Raw genomic sequence first — 18399 nt, 5'->3', positions numbered from 1 at the left:
GTTACAGCTCCTTGACCTAGCTGAAGCAGAGTCGCGATCCTTGAAATAGCAGCCAAGCACAACAGAAGCAAAAGAAGCTAGCGCTAAAAAAGTCGCAATAATATATCAAGGCTAGCTGTATTAGTACAGTGAGCAACATCAGTAAAAGCTGCAAAACACCTTGCGTTTACAACTGTCGTTCTCAATTACATAGGGTCTAAGTTCGTGCCATCTCTAACCTTTCGCGTTGAAGATTCCTTGGGTGCTAGGGGCACACTCCAAGGATTCGCATCGTATAGCACCAATTCGTGCGGCACTTAAAAATATCTTGGCGTGTTAGGTGAAATATATAGGGTGATGTACAGCACATAGGTTCAAAACTTTACGTAACAACTGCCGAGATCCTGATCCCCGTGAAGCGGCTCGAAATTCTTCCTGAAATATTAGATCGGTGTCAGCGTTTCCAAAGCAATGCTGCTGTCCTGTTTCTTCTCTAGGTCATTTGAATCACGCTTCCACTTTCATAGTATTACCAGTGAAGCGTGTGAAAAAGGAAACAAAGGTAGTTGGTCGATATTTTGTTAAAGATGTCGAATAACAGAAGGCACTGATAATTGCAAATAGCATGCTGCGTAAATTTTCACACAGCCACGTATGAAGTGAGTGCTAGTGACTATTATCCTTTTAGGGTAATGCATGCGCAGGTTATCATTACACGAACGGTGAGAAATAAAGCTACTGCTCTGTTATCTACAAGAAGTCTAGACGTTCAACTCAAGTTTTACAGAGTTTAGATCTCTCCAACACTTCAGTTCCATCGCATCGAATACATCTGAGAGCAAGTAGAGATGTTCCAGGCAGTTTCTAATTGCACTAACTGAGACAAGTGGATGAAGAGAGACCTTTCGTTGCCCCAGCAGCCCTTTCCCACAGTAATGCGCAATAGTATGAATACGAGTAAGGCCCTGTTCGTGGTACTAGACGTAAACATTGTCACTTCGTGATACGGTGAAGAAGCACACGGTATTGAAACCTTCGAGTAATTAAAACTAACTGTTTATTGGGCGAACCTGTGCCCAGAAAAACAAGTCACACTCAATGCACAACGGCAGAGGCGAGCACAGTCGGCGATCGTCGAAAATCTGATTAGCGGGTCAAACGCGCCGGCTTTTATACACGACTCCTCGAAGGTTCGAGTGTAATCGCTAGCACTTGCATGACTTCAACAAAGTGGCACACAATTAGCATAACGCATACAATCAGTAACGCAAGATTTGGTGGTAAGAGACAAGGATAGAACCATCAACAACCTTCGAGAAACTGCTGGTACATACAAGCGCTTCCTGCGCCGTGCGATCATGTTTAACACTTGCTAACCACTGAAAAGCAATCCCGCGAAAAAGATAAACAAGTGAACGTCTCAATATGAACGCTAGTGATGCGATGAAGAGGTACGTAAATGTATGGAGTGCGTAGGAAGGAGCGTGGGTGAGCGTCAGAATGAGCTCAGGCGTAGCTCGGGGCCAACAGCAATGCAGCGTATTCAAACGTATTTAAAATGCCGAAATTATTTCCTGAAAGAATCCCCGATCTATATAAATATTATTTTTTGGAATATGAGAAAATGCTCATTTCTATTGACTACAAGAACCGAATTTATGATTTTGGGTGTAAAGTGTCCCATCAAAATTGTTAGAATTTGGCATGTTTAGGAATACCTGAAGCGCGAAGTATACAGATCAATAACAATGTATGAAAAATGTTTCTTGCAGGGCTGTAAAAATGCAGCTTTTAGATATTCTCAATCACACAAGATTTATATGTGAATGGAAAGCTTACGTAGTATTGTTTTTACGTTTAACACAAGTTATTGATTTATTTCAGAGTAGTAGATTTACGACAATTCAGTAAATGTCATTCATTCGTCCTCATTTCTTTCGCAGTCACATCGGTGTAGTCATGCCGTCGACGTATTGCAGTCGTAGTAGTTACAGTGCCGGCATTCCGGCGTCACCATACTGTTGTCTTCGAATTGTCATTGTGGTTCTATCGTGGCCGTGCATGCGATGTGACGACGTGGATGTGTGCTCTATGCTGAGCTAAGTGTTTCCTGGTGAAAATCGATCCAACTTGGTCGCGTGCTCTATACTTGTCACTGCTGGTTCGATAAGCAAAAACAGTTCTTCGGAAACACCAAATACAGCTTCCACAATTCTTTCTGCGCGTGGAATGACCAATTTTTTTTCCCGTGCGAATAAATTAGTTCTGCTCACTCCAGGGAACATCCTTAGATAAATTCGCAATCAGCCCATTGCTTACAGTTTCTCGCAATTTCGTCAGCTATAAAAAAGCTGCTCCTGACAGAAACTGTTCTGAATGTATGCAGCACACTAAAATTGCTCGCTATTTTTGCACTTTAACTTGCACAGATTCACATGGCCGCGTCAAATTGGCGTCAGACACGGTAACAATTAACAATAATAACATCAGTTTACGTAGAGACGCACGTCTGCAGCGACTGGCATCCATCTATACGACGAAGCTGCTGTATGCTATTGAATTCGTCTTCACGGCCGACAATTCCAATGCCAAGGATCTCTGTTTTCGGTAACTCCCTTTTAACAACTTCCTTATTCCATACACTGTCAAAACAACATTATTCTGGGAAACAAGCAAACCGGTGTTGAGTTCCTGAAATGTACAGGTAAGTAGAGCTTTATTTGTTAGGAGCTCTCTCGTCGATGGCGGGATTAGTCATGGAAGCCGGAAAATTTTTTCCGCCAGAGCCCTCTTATCCAGATAACAGTTCGCGTATCAACGGAGAAGACGAGGTCCTAACTTTCCCGTTGGACACATCAGACACCCAGCTACACAGCCGCTCATTTCAAACGTGCCAAGTTTGGGAAGTGTCTCTCTTTTCCCTTTTCCTCCTTTCACAAACCGTAGCTATTCTTGGCGCGCCAGATAGCCGGGTAGAATTGGCGAGGTCTTTGTTCGCCTACTTTGCGAAAGTACGTGCCGAAAACGCTGGAATGAGCGTTCTTTTGACTCCAGACCGTTTCCGCCGTGGGCAATGTGTGGGACCATGTCCACTGTGTTAAACCTCCTAGCTCCAGGCCCTCCCCCGTGTTCATCCGGGGAAACTTTCTTTCTGTCCGTAGCGGGACTATGGAAAGAACAAGGTGTAATGGAATGTACGTTTTTCGTGTGCTATTGTGCACCAACTTCGCCTTGTGAGCCGAAGAGGAATACTGCTGATACGTCTGCTGATGAATTTCGAGGTGTGGTTCGGCTCAAGGCAGGACCTGCTTGTTCATGAAATGTGCCATATCATTTGCGCTGTTTACTTTGACTCCATGTCGTAGTGAATGCTTCGTGGTATTTACCTTAGTAAAGCGTCTTAGAGAAATTTACTGTTGTGGGCATGGTAATTATCAATACGTTAATTAAAAATATGTTAGAACCGAATGCGAGTGTTCGGTTTACCCATTGTACTCATAGAAATTAATAGGTGTGTATAGGGGGGCGTGTGTGTTTGTGTGTGTGATGTGTCGATAAGGATGTTGCGTTCTCAGTTGGTAAAGTGTTTGAGAGAAATGTACTGACGTATACGGGATGATTGTGAGTATTGGAATGAGGAATGAGCTAATTAGCTTGAAGTAAAAACGCATGGTGGCTGTTTCAACAAGAAATGAGTGAATTCGTATGTATGATAAATGTACCGATGAGATGGTTGTAGTTCTAGTGTCTCGAGTCAATAATGAGTGTGTATGGTGATTAGTAAATCTATTAGAGGTGTTATGTGAGTGGATTATTCATCGAATTTGAACGGATCCTATTATGAATGTATAAAAGCGTGTCACATGACTCCGTATACATCAGTACAGCAGTAGTTAGTTTTGAGCGATTATCACCAGTGATTGATGATACGAATGGTCATCATCAATAACAATGCCCAACTACACAGTATGAGCCTACGCCGTCTTGTATACTATCGACTTGTCATGTAATACTTTGATTTTACTTCGTGGTGTGTCATTCACGTGACATGTCTGATACCTGAACATTCATGGTTCCTGAGAGCGTCAACACCTTCGGTGAACCGAGCGGATGAAAGTGCTGAGTCGCGGAGAAGTCGTCGAAGTGGCCGACACGTGCTGCCATTACTACTCGCGCTGCTGCAGGCCCGAAAGGTTTCCGCTTCGGGCGGAGGCCGCCAGGTGCGCTGACGACGTCATTCGTGCTTGACCAAAGCGGAGCGCGCCGCGTGGCCATCGCTTTATTGCAAAGGGCGGCGCACCTGTATCGACGCATGTGTACGCGTCAGTTAGGGATTCTTCAACGCGATGGTGTTCTACTCTTAAAGGCGAAGCTTACGGGTCTCCCAAGTTTTACGCCATAGCCGCAAAACTCGACTTGTTTCATCCGACTGACGATACCACAATGTTATAAACTCTAGAGAACAATCCATCTAAAATGGACGAAATTGTCGCAAAAAACCTGCACTGAAATGTACCACAGATTTCTGTTAGGGACATTGCGAAATTCTCGCAAAAAATGTATCGTAATTCTTCTTGTTGATGTTGATTACATACGTGTCCTTGTGCCACTTCTAGGTGTTGTGGACTAACGTCCGTCGTGAATATTACGGATCGCATATTCGCAAAACGCTCCCTAAATTCTGCGCTAGGAACTAAAGCGTGTTTGGCGTTACGCCGGCGCTTCGGGATGAATAAGCAGCCTTAACTTAAATCGACCTGCAGAATTTCATTCAGGTGGTTTCGGCATTTATGACAAGCATTTATTGGTATATATATTCGGAACAATAATTCATGCCATCTCAGTGGCATTTCACATGAGGTTGCTGATGTAGGGGTTATTTTTTTCGTACATATACGAGATAACGATTCTTGGATCTGTTATTTGCAAGATAATCATTCACTCTGGAAAGAGCGCCTGTGGAGAAGGGGAGGAGTTTACATTCCCTAGGCTTCGTTTACTATATTCAGTGTACTAACCAAGTTGTGTTCTAATATGATCATAAACTTTGATCAGATTTGTGGCATATATGTCACAGGTTATTGTTGTGGGAGGGAGGATTTATTAACGTGTGTCCTTGTATCTCTTATAATATACAATCTTACATGATTTGCTTAAACCTTTTTTATTCTAAATAGTAAGGCTGGAAAATGAACATTATGCCTTCGAAACGTTGTTCGCAGAAAACGTTTTGCGGTTTGCTGGCTACTACTATACGTATCCAATTGTGCTTTTTCGTATGAGAACCACCGGGGGAGTGAAGCCACTTCTTTGCTGCCGACAAAACGTTTGAATATACCGAGGCCTGATATGTTGGGGAGGCCATATTAGGCGTTCATTATGCAATATATCTGAATTACTAGAACTTGATCACATTGAAATGATTCGGAAAGTGTTTAATTATCCCAACGTGTTCGTAATTTATGTTACATTTAGGCGCTTTGGCTAACAGCTGTAGTCTCTTCTGCGTACAAAATGGGTTTTGAAGGATTTCTGAGGTTGATGCAACGTAGCGCTTGCTCGTAAAATAATGGTCGCTAAAAGCTCGTTTCAGGTGTCGCAAAGGTAGGTATGTTCAATATTAAATGATTATACTTATGCTTGTTTACGTGGTAGTGCTCATTCCTAGATTCGAGAGCCTGTATGTAGTCTACGTATTTCGGAAACGTATAAAGCATTATTTAGTTTTGGTTCAGTAAAAGTTCCTGACGCTTTTTATTTTGTGTTTTTGGCTTTTTTTAATATAATGAAAAACACTTTTATTTGTAAAAAAATGCTACACCTGAACAGACACCATCAAAATCCATGACTTCACAGCAAGCTGGTTTGGCGACTTCAATGCAGCACTGCTAGCAATCTTTCCTCTCGCGCCTTTTTCAGTTTACTCTGTCTCTTGTCACAGTACGAGTCTATCTCTTGAATTGTAGAAAGGTCATTTGCAGATACACCTGAAATAATTTTTCTGTTTAGTGATTTCATGCCATAGTTGCGTAAGGGCGTGGGCATGGCACCGCTAAGCACGAGGTCACAGGATCAAACCGCATTTTGATGGAGGTGAAATGCAAAACTACCCGTGTACCGTGCAGACTGAGGTGGTCAAAATCAATCCAGAGTTCCCCACTATGGCGAGCCTCGAGATCAGATTTAACGCCAGAATTTAATTAATTGAATTTTTCTTTAGTACTCATTTAAGCTGTAGCATTAATTATCTCTTGCAAAAACTCATCCTCAAAGTATTCTCATTCAAGATTTAATAAACAGTATACATAAGTGTGTACTTATAATTAGTGGCGATACGTGATGACTATTAGAACGGTTGCACGGTGAGACAGAAATAATTGTAATATAGTGTGTGAGGACACTTTGGCGCACGTTGAGGGAGGAAATCACAGAGTCTCCCTAGAAATCCCTGACGTGGACATCAACTGACTTTCCCCAAACTTCTGATTTCACTCTGTGATCTTGTGCAGTCTCTGCTTTGCGAGTAGATTAACTTAATTGGTGAGGTTGTGGTTGGCCCATACCGTCTTTGTGGCTTACATACAATTCATATAGTGGATTGGAATATCGCATATTAATTCTGCATCACAGCAAGCGAACCTGATGTGTAGTGGTCACAGTAGTAACGATTGACAGTCATGTCCCTCTTCGAGCTCCTAATGCTGCTTGCCAACACAAGCAGCAGCATTAGCGCAAGATGGCCAAGATTCATTGAAAAGTGGCATATGCCCAAGATCACATACCCAGTCATTCAAGCTGTTGTGACGGTTGATTATGAACCCACTTCCCTCGACATAGCAGCCCAATCTCTACCCATTAGACCATGGGCTACCCATTGACACAAATGGGTGGGAAAATAGAGACAAATGCCCGAAAATATGAAGTATCCTAAGAATGGTAATCACATTAAATAATACTAGATGTTTTGCATACTTTGGGTTACTAATTATTTTTTGTTTGTGCTGGATAAATCCTTGTACTTCTGAAACATATGGCACCCAGGCAGCATAAGAAGCTACTAAGAAGTCAAGTTGAGCGTTCTAGATTTACAACAGGTACTGTTGTGATTTACTTGCAGTAGGGCTGTTGTGTACTTGAAAGGCTTAAAACTGCTTTGCTAACATTTACTTAAACATACAAGTTCGCATAGGCTGGAGGAGTGCACATTACGAAGGCTATCCTGGCGCAGCTTACCATGGCCTACCATAGCGGACGAGGAAAGTTTGCAAGGGCCTTGCTTCACCATATGTTCACAGAGGAGCTCATGGGCCATCTGCTTTTTGGAAAAATAAACCAAAGGGCAAAAGAGGCTCTTGACCCCAGCAGTGTCAAGGCTGTTATAGCCAGGTACGATATATTCTTTCGTGTTGCATCTTTACATTCACATTTTTTATCTAAAATTAGGAACTTGCAATTGACATAATAAGGGACTTTCAAGTAGCCTGTGCGTGCAGTTGTGTGCTACAATAGCCTACCATTTGGAATGACTGTTCATATGATCTCAAGTGTCTAACGCCACCACATTGAAATGCTTCTAAAATTTAAAAGTTGCCTTCATTGCCAGAAGTTTTTGGCAGCTCCACTAGACGAAATGAGTTGTATTTGTGCATTAGCATTGCTTCTTGGCTGTCATTGCAACAAATAGTTGGCTGTCAAGCATGCTCCAAATCTAACGGGCATTAAGGACATGTTTAAGTAGCCTGAAAGTGTTCTAATATACGAATTGAGAAGAAGCTGTGCTCAAGTGTGCTCACTGCACAGCTTGAGGAGCAGCACGTTCACCAAATTTCAGAGAATAAAACAGCTCTCCAGGTTCTGCGGTGATAAACAGTAGTTTCACCAAATTTAACAGACCACATTGAATTAAAGTTGCTCCTATCTTGAAGGAAGTCCATGGAATGCCTTTCAGCAGAGGGAACATGAGTTGTGTGGCAATTTTCTTTTGGTTGTTTCAGTCAAAGAAACAAGAGGGACAGAGTTGCCAGCATCACTGTGAACAGTACTATGTTTAGGGGGCGCTTAGTCATTCTAAGCGCTTAGCCTTTTTATTAACATGCATTTAATCACTTTGAATTCTAACGTATGCAAAACATATATTTATGTTGTTTTTCCCCATATACAAAAATAAATTGAGAATATTCCCTTGGCGACTACAGTATAAAGCTTCTTACACACCACCGGACATGTACACTATTCCAATTCTGAAAATACTAGGGGAATTATGAACCATTGCTAAGTAGATTATCGGCTTAAATTTATCAAAAAGATGAATGGGCTTTCCCATTCACAACTGTTGTGCTTTTGTAACTCTCGGCATTTTTATGTTCATTTATGTTTATGCTAGTCTCCTGACGAGCCCTATTCGTATTTCTCAAACGAGCATACAAATCTTGTGCCTATCTATGCCTTGACATTTTATGTTAATTTTATTTATGTTAATTATGCCAGTCTTCTGAGAAGCCCACGTTGGATTACTCAATCCAGAATACAAGTGTTGTGCTTTGTTATATTTCGCTACATCTTTATGTTAGTTTGTGATATAGTTTGTGCCAGGATAGTGTTTTCTTATTCTGATATTTTTAGGTATCTTCAGTCATTTCCTGCCAAATCACCCAATTTTGTGAAGATCTGTTCCATTCAGGGAAGCCATTTGAGGTTTGATTGATATTCAAAAGTAGGCACAATGAGAAATTTTTTGAAAATATTTCATTTCATACATACACCTGAATTATTCCAGGGCAACCAACCTGCGTTCTTTTACCATCAGAGATATAGTTGAAACAATTTAGATATGTTTTTGAAGCTCCAAACTCTTTCTGCCCATTTATTTTCCTTCCCAAAAATTTTCTTGAATTTCGGCAACAATTGATTATTCTTGCCCAGCTAAGCTAGAATGCACTGATCCACGTTTCTTTACAAAGGGAAATTCTATCAGCAAGGTATTCAGACGGTGTACATGTCAAGAGACTAAAGTGGTGCGACTGCCAAAATTGCAAAATTTTGGATTTCTATCTTCGAACCCAGGGAAATACAGAAGGCACAAAATAAATTGTGAATCAGCCTCGTTGACTCGGGCTAGGTGCAAAATATTTGAGGCATTGAAGGTCCAGTTCATCATCTAAAGAAACTGTAACGCTCAAATGTATTGCAAGGGCTCCGTGTTGAAGGCGAACAAATCAGCTTTGGTGGCTGGCGAGAAGTATGTCTTCCGTGCATGTGAGAATTTGCGAAAAGGTATTAATCTTTAAGCACAATAAATTATTTTTTATAATGTTCATTTGTGGATCACACATACAGCATAAATATGTGACACCTTGTCATCTAGCAAGGAAAGATTGTTAATTTAATTAGTCACATACACTACTCAACAAACTGTGACTGCCTTTTTTATCATTACAAAGGCAGGTGACGTCAAGCGCCGCAGTCTCGACTCGTATTTTTTAACATGAACGCGAAAAGTGGTCACCAACGACTTCTGACCCCATCAGACTGAACAGTGCACATATGACGTTTAAAGACAAGCATGTTCCGGCTCTGAAACTGGTAACACGCAACACCATAAGAATTTGTTCATACTCGTGTAGGTTTTCAGTTTTAATTATGAAGTATGAACTTTGCACCGTCATTAGGTTCCAAGGAGCAGGGCAGAATGGTGTCCTGCTCCCTGCATGTTACACTGCATAGCGATATGTCCTTTAATATGCTTTGTAGAAACAATATCAGCGCTCTTTCTGGATTTACTGTCTAGGTAATAGCAGATATTTCTTTTCGTAAACTGCATGAAACATATCTTTTGGCACTCCAGGACTCCTTCGTGAATTTGAAACGTATTGATATTTTATGTGCAATGGCTGCAGTGTTTACACGGCCACACCAAGCACAGGGCTCGTTGCATTAGAGCATGCGTCTTTTGGCAATAAAATGCAGACCTCAGCACAGCTTCTCTGTCGTCTGTGTTGCATGTGAAGCCAGCTTTGTCGTCTGCATTCCTGGCTGGCGAGATTGTGCTTACATCCGACAAGAGTCAGTGCTAAAAAAAAATGTTTCTAATTTAAAAATATTGCTTTCTTTTTTAACTTAACACATGCATAGGAGACATGTAGAACTATCCAATAACGTATCACATACTTTTTGGCCAACTACTGAAGCTGTTTTTACCTTGAACATGAAGCTTCTTGCAAAAAATTAGAATTTTACAGTTTCTCCATAGGCGATCAAGTGAACCTTCCGAGCTTCAAATATTTTTTGCTATGCCATGTCACCTGGGCTACCATTCTGTATTCAATTTTGGTCCTCTAAATTTTGTTACGAAAAAAATTTACGTAATGCAATTATAGTCACCTTTGCCGGCGCCAAAAGCACTTGAAGTATTCAAATATTTGAAAAATTGGCTATTTTGGCAGTGGCATCACTTCACCGTAATTCCGTGCACACCATTTGAAGGCCACCAGCTATATATAGTGCGTTTGAAAAGGAATGTTGATTGATGTCCTCTAGCAAAGCTAAGCAGGAAAACTAAACTGCCACGAAAATGCTAGAAAAATTTTGGCAAGAATAAATAAAAGTGGGTAAGAAGTTTGAACTCCAGTAAACATATGAGAATATGTTCAGCTATATCTGTGGTGTCAAAATAACGCTGGTAGGTTCGACATGGAATCGAAGACCTGCAAGTGCATCTGTGCTATTGTCAGAGTTGTTCAGCGAAAACTGCACTTTACATAACTTTGTAAAATGGTTATTGCTTTCTAAAATACATGAGTAAGAATTAACAGGTATAAGTCGGATCAAATTTAAAGAGCAACAAGAAGTCTCCTGTAATGCCAATGATGTGCCTTTGATCTTTGCATGAGACCAGATTTTTGTGAATTCTTTCGTTATTTTTTGTGGCAGTGTACAAAATTGAAATGGCACTCATATAAGAAATAATATTGTAGTATTCCAGCCCATCACTAATAGCTGTTTATTTTTCATGTAAAGATCTGAAGCGGTCAATATAAAAAGTCCCTTGATATGGAATGACCTGCGCAGAAACGTTGTCATGGCAGAAAACACAACTGGATCATGCAACAGCAATCCAGCGTTATAAACTGCTCCCATAAGCATCGCTTATTGCGATTCCATGTTTCAAATTAGATAATGTTTAGTGAAATTGGCAAAGACCATTCGACCAACAAATCAGGATTGTACATTTATCGTTTTCAGTTTTACAGATTTTTTTAGCTTACCAGCGCCGGGTAGCATAATTCTTGTTCTTGCGCTGGATTATTCAGAAGTGAACCTTACTAGCAAAAGAAATGGAAACACATTCAACTGACTCTCACAATTTACTAATACACTTATAACAGCACGGCGCATATGGCAGTTTAAAAATTGTAGCCAGTGAGTTTGAAAAACGTATTCACTTGAAATAATTTCCAGGATGACACCAGTTTCGAGATTTTTCCACAAATGTGACATGAAACACATGGACATTCCAGTTACTTCCGTGCTTCTACGCATAACAGTGCGTTTTGTTAAAGAGTAAGTAAGTGCCACATTGGTGCATTTCTACAGCCAGTTTGATGGCTTGTGTCTCGTGACTGGTGTCATTCTGGAAATTCACTCTAAGTGCATACACAATGTAAAATTACCGGCTACAATTCCTAAAAAATTTATTAGGCACTGAGTGTTTGTTGTTTAGCTGAATATGCATCTTGATTTCTCATAAAAGTAACGACGGACACTGTGTATCGAGAATTATGTTAGCTGCAACAGCCAGTCTTTAATAAATTCCACGAAATTTAAACATAACCACCCTTCATAACAGTGTCTCAGTTAGTGCTGTGGGCTCGAGCGAATCATGCCATTGTTTTAGTACCACTGGCTACCTAATAGAGAAAGCAAGTACTTTTTCTGGGTGTTCTTATTTACAGTCAGGTGAGTCTGCTTGTACATTTATTTTGTTTAGGTACTTATTTTTTAAGAATTATTGTTTTGGGAAATGTGTTTTACATGAGGGCCACACAGACTCTATCTGTCAATATTCGATTTTGTTATGGTGTCAAGCTGCAAGAAGTGTGTACTTTGCAATAGTTTTTAGGAAGTTTCTGGTGTTCTCAAACCACAAATTGCTGTACGTCTACACAGATATTTGGTAACAAATAAACACTTCACCTAGAAAAATGGTTTTTGGTTTTGTATCAGTTGAGCAGTCTACATTTCGTGAAGGGCCCTTCACTGTAACAATTGAAAAAGTGGCATAACAGTACTGCTTGCAGCTTTACAATATGGTATATTTCAGACAAACTAGGAGCATGCGTTTGAGCCCAGGGTGACCGAGGTCTGCAATACAAAAGTGCCTGTATTGAAATTTTACCCCTATCCTCTCATAGCAAACATATCAACGTGATATCAAACATAATTATATGCAACACAACATTGTTCAGCACTATTTTAAAAAAAGTGCAGTTTTAAACACTGCTAAATACACACTGGGGCATAAATGGGTTTCAACATAATCTGAGTGCTGAGGTTGAACACAGCTTCAGCAATATTTCAAAGGACTTTCACTGTTGAGACAACAGATCTGCAACAATTCTGCTTTCAATATTGACAAGCAGCACATTTCAACAATACCTCAATTGGGTTTCGATTTTGAGACCCAGCACAACTTCAACAATGCTTCAATGGGCTTTCAACATTGAAATACATCATAGCTTAAACAATACACCAGTGATCTTTCAAACTGAAAGGCCTCAATGATGTTTCGATAAAATGTCGCGGGCCAATTATCAACACTAGTCAACAACTTCCTCAATAATGTTTCAACAATTCCCCAATGTTCTTTCAATGTCATTTGTTGATATTGAACAATATTTCAATAACCTTTCAACGATTTTTTGTAAGGGTCCCCCAAAAAGATCAACCACTCGTCACGCCTGCTGCAGAAAGTATGTTCCACATCCACCGCCAAGGTTTGTGAGTGGTGGCGCTGGCTAACACTTCCAGTGTTCTAGCAGTGAAAGCATAAATACCCAAGAAAGTTGATGGGGAAACGGCGCCGTGCTAGCTGAATTTGTAGAGCATCGCACGCGTAATGCGAAGACGTGGGATCGTTCCCCACCAGCGGCAAGTTGCTTTTTTATCCACTATCATTTCTTTAATTCATTTAGTAAGTACAAGTAATTTCCCCTATGTTGTACTTGGTGTCAATGTTTGTTGGTTTCTTATACTTATTAAAAATTGGGCCATTAGGTTAACCCCCGTTCTTATCGTATATTACATAACGAGGGTCTCGAATCCGGGAACATTGATGCATTCAGGTAGCATGCGTGGGTTTAGTGACAAGTTGCCTTACCCCAACAAGATCACGTACTTCTTACGCCTTGTTCCACGACCACCACCAAGGTATGTGAGTGGTGGCGCTGGCTAACAATCCCAGTGTTCTAGTAGTAAAAACATAAATAGCCAAGAAAGTGAATGTTAAAACGGCGCAGCAGTAGCTCAATTGGTACAGCATCGTACGCTTAATGCGAAGACGTGGTATCGTTCCCAACCAGCGGCAAGTTCTTTGTTCATCCACTTTCATTTCGATTATTTATCATTTCTTTAATTAATTTAGTAAGTACAGATATATTCCCCTATGTTGTCCTTGGTGTCAATGTTTGTTGGCTTCTTATGCTTAATAAAAATCGGGCTCTTCGGTTAACCCCCTCTCTTCGCATTTATTACATAAGGAATGTCTCGAATCCGCCAGCATTTATGCCTTCAGGTAGTAGGCGGGGGTTTATTGACCAGTTGTCTTCCCCAAAAAAGATCACGTATTCGTTACGGCTGCAGCAGGAAGGATGTGCCACATCCGCCGCCCAGGTTTGTGAGTGGTGACACTAGCTAAGACTCCCACTGTTCTTCTTGTAAAAACATAGGTACCGAAGAAAATGAATGGGAAAACGGCGCCGCGGTAGCTCAATTGGTAGAGCAACGCACGCGTAATGCGAAGACGTGCGATCGTTCCCCACCGGCGGCAAGTTGTTATTTCATCCACTTTCATTTCCATTAATTTACGATTTCTTTAATTCATGTAGTAAGTGCAAGTAATTTCCCCTATGTTGTCCTTGGCGTCAATGTTTGTTGGCTTCTTATGCTTAATAAAGATCGGGCCCCTCAGTTAACCCCCTTTGTTCTCGGTTATTACATAACGAGGGTCTCAAATCCAGCAGCATTCATGCCTTCAGGCAGCATGCGTGGGCTTATTGACCGGTTGCCTTCCCCCCCCAAAAGACCACGTACTCGCTACGCCTGCGGCAGCAAGGACGTTACACGTCCGCCACCAAGATTTGTGAGTGGGGGCGCTTCCTAATACTTCCCTGTCTTCTAGTAGCAAATAAATAAATACCCAAGAAAGTGTGCGAGAAACGGCACTGCGGTAGCTCAATTGGTAGAGCATCGCACGCGCAATGCGAAGACGTGGGATCGTTCTCCACCGGCAGAAAGTTGTTTTTTTCACACACTTTTGTTTATTTATTTATTTAATTATTTATAGTACCCTCAGGTACTAAATCAATTTCATTAATTTATCATTTCTTTAATTCATTTAGTAAGTACAATTATTTTCCTCTATGTTGTCCTTGGTGTCAATGTTTGTTGGCTTCTTATGCTTAATAAAAATCGGGAACCTCGGTTAACACCCTTTCCACTCGTTTATTACTTGAAGGTAAAGAAATATGAGAGCTCGGTAATTAGTTGTAACGCATCTATTTAAACTACTCACATGAAAGTTTCGCCATGCATTGAACTTAACAATATGACATAAGTCACGGAATTTCAAATCGGTCTCTTTTAAATTGTCTTAGTGCTTTGGAAGATCTACAGAGAAGTGGCAGTATGACACTATAGAACACTTCAATCCGTCATATATTCCAAAGATTGTAATTAGGTTCCAAAGATGAAAAAAATTATCGTCTGTCCGGCACTACATGCTTCACGCATTAACAAAATATGAGCTTCGTATTTGTACAGAGCTCCGAGAAAATCTGGGAACAAAAACAAGAGGCCGTGTATCAAGTATAAAAATTCTCAGTGCCCGTCCAATCACTGAAGAAAGATGACCAGCGAATCTTTGTAGTTGGGCCACTTAATGAGGAACTGCACTTCTGCTGGAGGTCGGCCCGGCATCACACTATCTTCGCGATCGCCCCAAGTATGGGGAATGCTTAATCCCTGCTCCTCCTCCGCCGCGCGTCGGGCTGGTACTGCACTATCCTCGGGATCGGCCCGCCTGTGGGTAGTGCTTAACCCCTGTTTCACCTACGCCGCGGGTCGGCCCGGCATCGCACTATCTCCAGGATTGTCCAGCCAATGGGAATTTATTTGATTACAACAACGACAACAAAATTCCCTTGGACGGTAGAGGTATACAGCTTCGCTGCTAACTTGGCAAAGTCCGGAATTCAGTTATTCTGTACCCTTTTCAGTCCTTCCGCGGACAATAAACGTTTTATGAGCGTTTCATAGATAGATAGATAGAATAAACTTTATTGTCCAACGGATAAGGTGATCTACCCACCCCCCGACACGCAAGTCAGAGGGCGAGTGCCGCCGCCTCAGATGCAGGCTGGGAGGTCTTGGGTCCCAGCAGCCTCTTCAGCCAGTTGGACGAGCCGGAGCTGGAGCTCAGAGTTCGAGCTGCGCAGCAAAGTCTCCCAGGTGTCTCTACTACCTATTTTGTGCGTTCCCCCGAGAGAGTACGGGCATTCCCTTATTATGTGGTCGAGGGTCCCTCTCGCCCCACAAAGATTACATCTATCGCTCCTGGCCTCGGGGAACATGTGGTGCGCCATAACCGGGTGCGGATACGTATAAGTTTGTAGTCGTGTCCACGCGACTACTTGTCTGTTGTTTAATTTTGGGTCTGGCGGGGATAACATCCTTCTATTGGGCTGTAAGCGAGGGCCAGCCAATGTCATCTAACCCTTAGTTGAAACAGGCGTTTCAAAATTTGCCTAGCTGTTGCCTTTAGCGATTCCTACATAGCCTAAAATATAAACTGTAATTTGCTAAAAACCATGCTACCTAGCATATAAGATTTTTAAGCGGTTCTAGCTGCATTACCAAAATCGCTATCAAGGTTCATCACAACCCATGTCTCGATGACTGTCGACGGTAATACGATTACCATTCAAGCAAGCTAGCGAGGCATCATAATGCAAAAGCCACATTTGGTTAGGATCTTTGCGGTGGTTCCTAGACCCCCTTGCTTCCGCTACATGCGGCATCGTACATTTTGCTTCTGTCATGACCCACTTTGCCATTACACTCGCTTGCCAAGGTCACTCAAGAGTATGACGTGATGCTGAGCACGATATGACGACAACGCTGTGACAATGATGTAATAACGATGGTAGAATGACGTTGATGTATTGACGAAGGCAAATGACGATGTCTGTATGAGGACAATAAAATGTCGTTACTGAAGCGAAGACGATCATGAAACGACAACGTGACAGCGATGGCCTAATGACAACGGTATGACTACTACTTTGTGATGACAATGATATTCGAAGACGGCGTGACGAAATCCGGATGTCGAAGTTAGAATAACGATGATGTAGTGACCGCGGCGCCATCACGACGACAGTCAGGACACGTATCTGAAATGACCTCGATGGAACGACCACGATAGAATCATGATGGCGGTATGACAACAAATGCATGACGACTGTTTGACGACACCTGAGTGGCGAGGTATGTATGATGAGAGTCGTATTACAGAGTGTCGATAACGTCGATGCAACGACCACGATGACATCACGACCATACCTGGTGGTCCAAGCTATTTGACAACTTGGGTCACTGTGTGCAGGAGAGACGGCATGACGAGAGTAAGATAACGAACTGTAATGACCACGATGCAATGACCACGACACCGCCACAACCAGGAGCACATACCTAGTGTCCAGGGGCATAGCCAGGCTGGGGCGGGAGGGGCTTATGGGGCTTCAGCTCCCCCTTCCCACAAATGTTTTCGTGTTGTCATGCACCGCCGACCAAAAGAAACCCCAGCGCCGGAAGCCATTGTAGATTTTCTCTAGAATGTCTTTTTCACGCATGATAAGACATTTCCGCGCAAGCATTGCAAACTCGGGCTGGATTTTGGGGCAACCGACGCACCAGGAGTCGCATCACGCAAGGAGCCCCATCTGTGCACAGTTTTAAGGGCGTTTTTACGGGAAGGGGGCTCGTCGCGGCATCTGCCAGGGGCCGCGGAATCTACGGAGCATGTGAATTTTAATTTCAAAACTTTAAAGTGCAAAGCTCTCATAAATTTTTAGTACAAAGGTGTCCTGACATTTCGATAGACATGCTTTAAATTTTCAATTCCGAAACTTTGTGGGTTTATTGTTGTTACAAACAATTGACGCCAAAGGTGCATAAACTTTTCTGAGGTCGTACATCGGACCATACAATGAGACAAGCCAAATCAGTGCACTATCAGGCAAGCTGACAAAGCACGCTGCGAGGTCCGATGAAACGAGGCGTTGTGGTGGTTCATTCGTGCCGTCATGTCACAGAAAAGGATACCAACATTTCACCTGCGCCAAAGCATCCACGTCTATAGACTAAACCCAGCACAGGTAACTACGTTCTTATTTATTTTTCTACGTACATTTTATTCGCGAGGACACATTGAGTGTCTTCAATATTCATGATCTCGCTACCCGCGGGCTGCCAGAGCCAGCCAGAGCGCATGCGTTTTCCTCCGGTTACCCTCACCCCCGCGCGTCGCCCTTCATTGCGCGTTCGTTTTTGTCTGGCCAAGTGGATTTTCGCCTGGAAGAGTTTTGGACACTCTCTGGATAGATGTGCAAAAGAAACAATGGTCGCTCGCGGCTATCAATTTGGGGACTGGACGGATTGCAGCGCGTTCGTTTCAGCGCAACCTGCCTGGAAAGCCTTTTCTCGCCGGTGTAGGATATTGAGCAGTATGCGTATGCATCTCTGTGGACAAGCGCCTCACGTTTTCTTCCATATTCCTTCGATAGCACATTAGATGGCGAAAGTTGGCATTCGATTTCGGCCAACGTGCTTTTCTTTGCGTTTTTTTTGTTTCAGTGCTCCGGCCCCACACACAAAAACAGATTCTTGCGGCGCAGCGAATTGCCGCATGGTGAAAGTTCGATTTCATTATTTCATCCACTTTTGCGGAAAGTAATGGGCCACGGGACGCTTCCATTGCCGGGTTTCATTACTGTATTACTGTGATAGCAATTATATTGGCACTCCAGGCGCATTCCTGCCATCACCGTCACCCTCATGTTCCTTATAAAGTGCAAGGACAATAACATCGTGACTGCGCGCGGCATGCTGCATGTGCGAGTGAAAGCTAGGGGGGTGGGTGGCATG

This window comes from Dermacentor variabilis, chromosome 2 (genome assembly GCF_050947875.1).
Source record: "Dermacentor variabilis isolate Ectoservices chromosome 2, ASM5094787v1, whole genome shotgun sequence".
Taxonomy (NCBI): Eukaryota; Metazoa; Arthropoda; class Arachnida; order Ixodida; family Ixodidae; genus Dermacentor; species Dermacentor variabilis.
Note: the sequence above shows the minus strand (reverse complement) of the source record.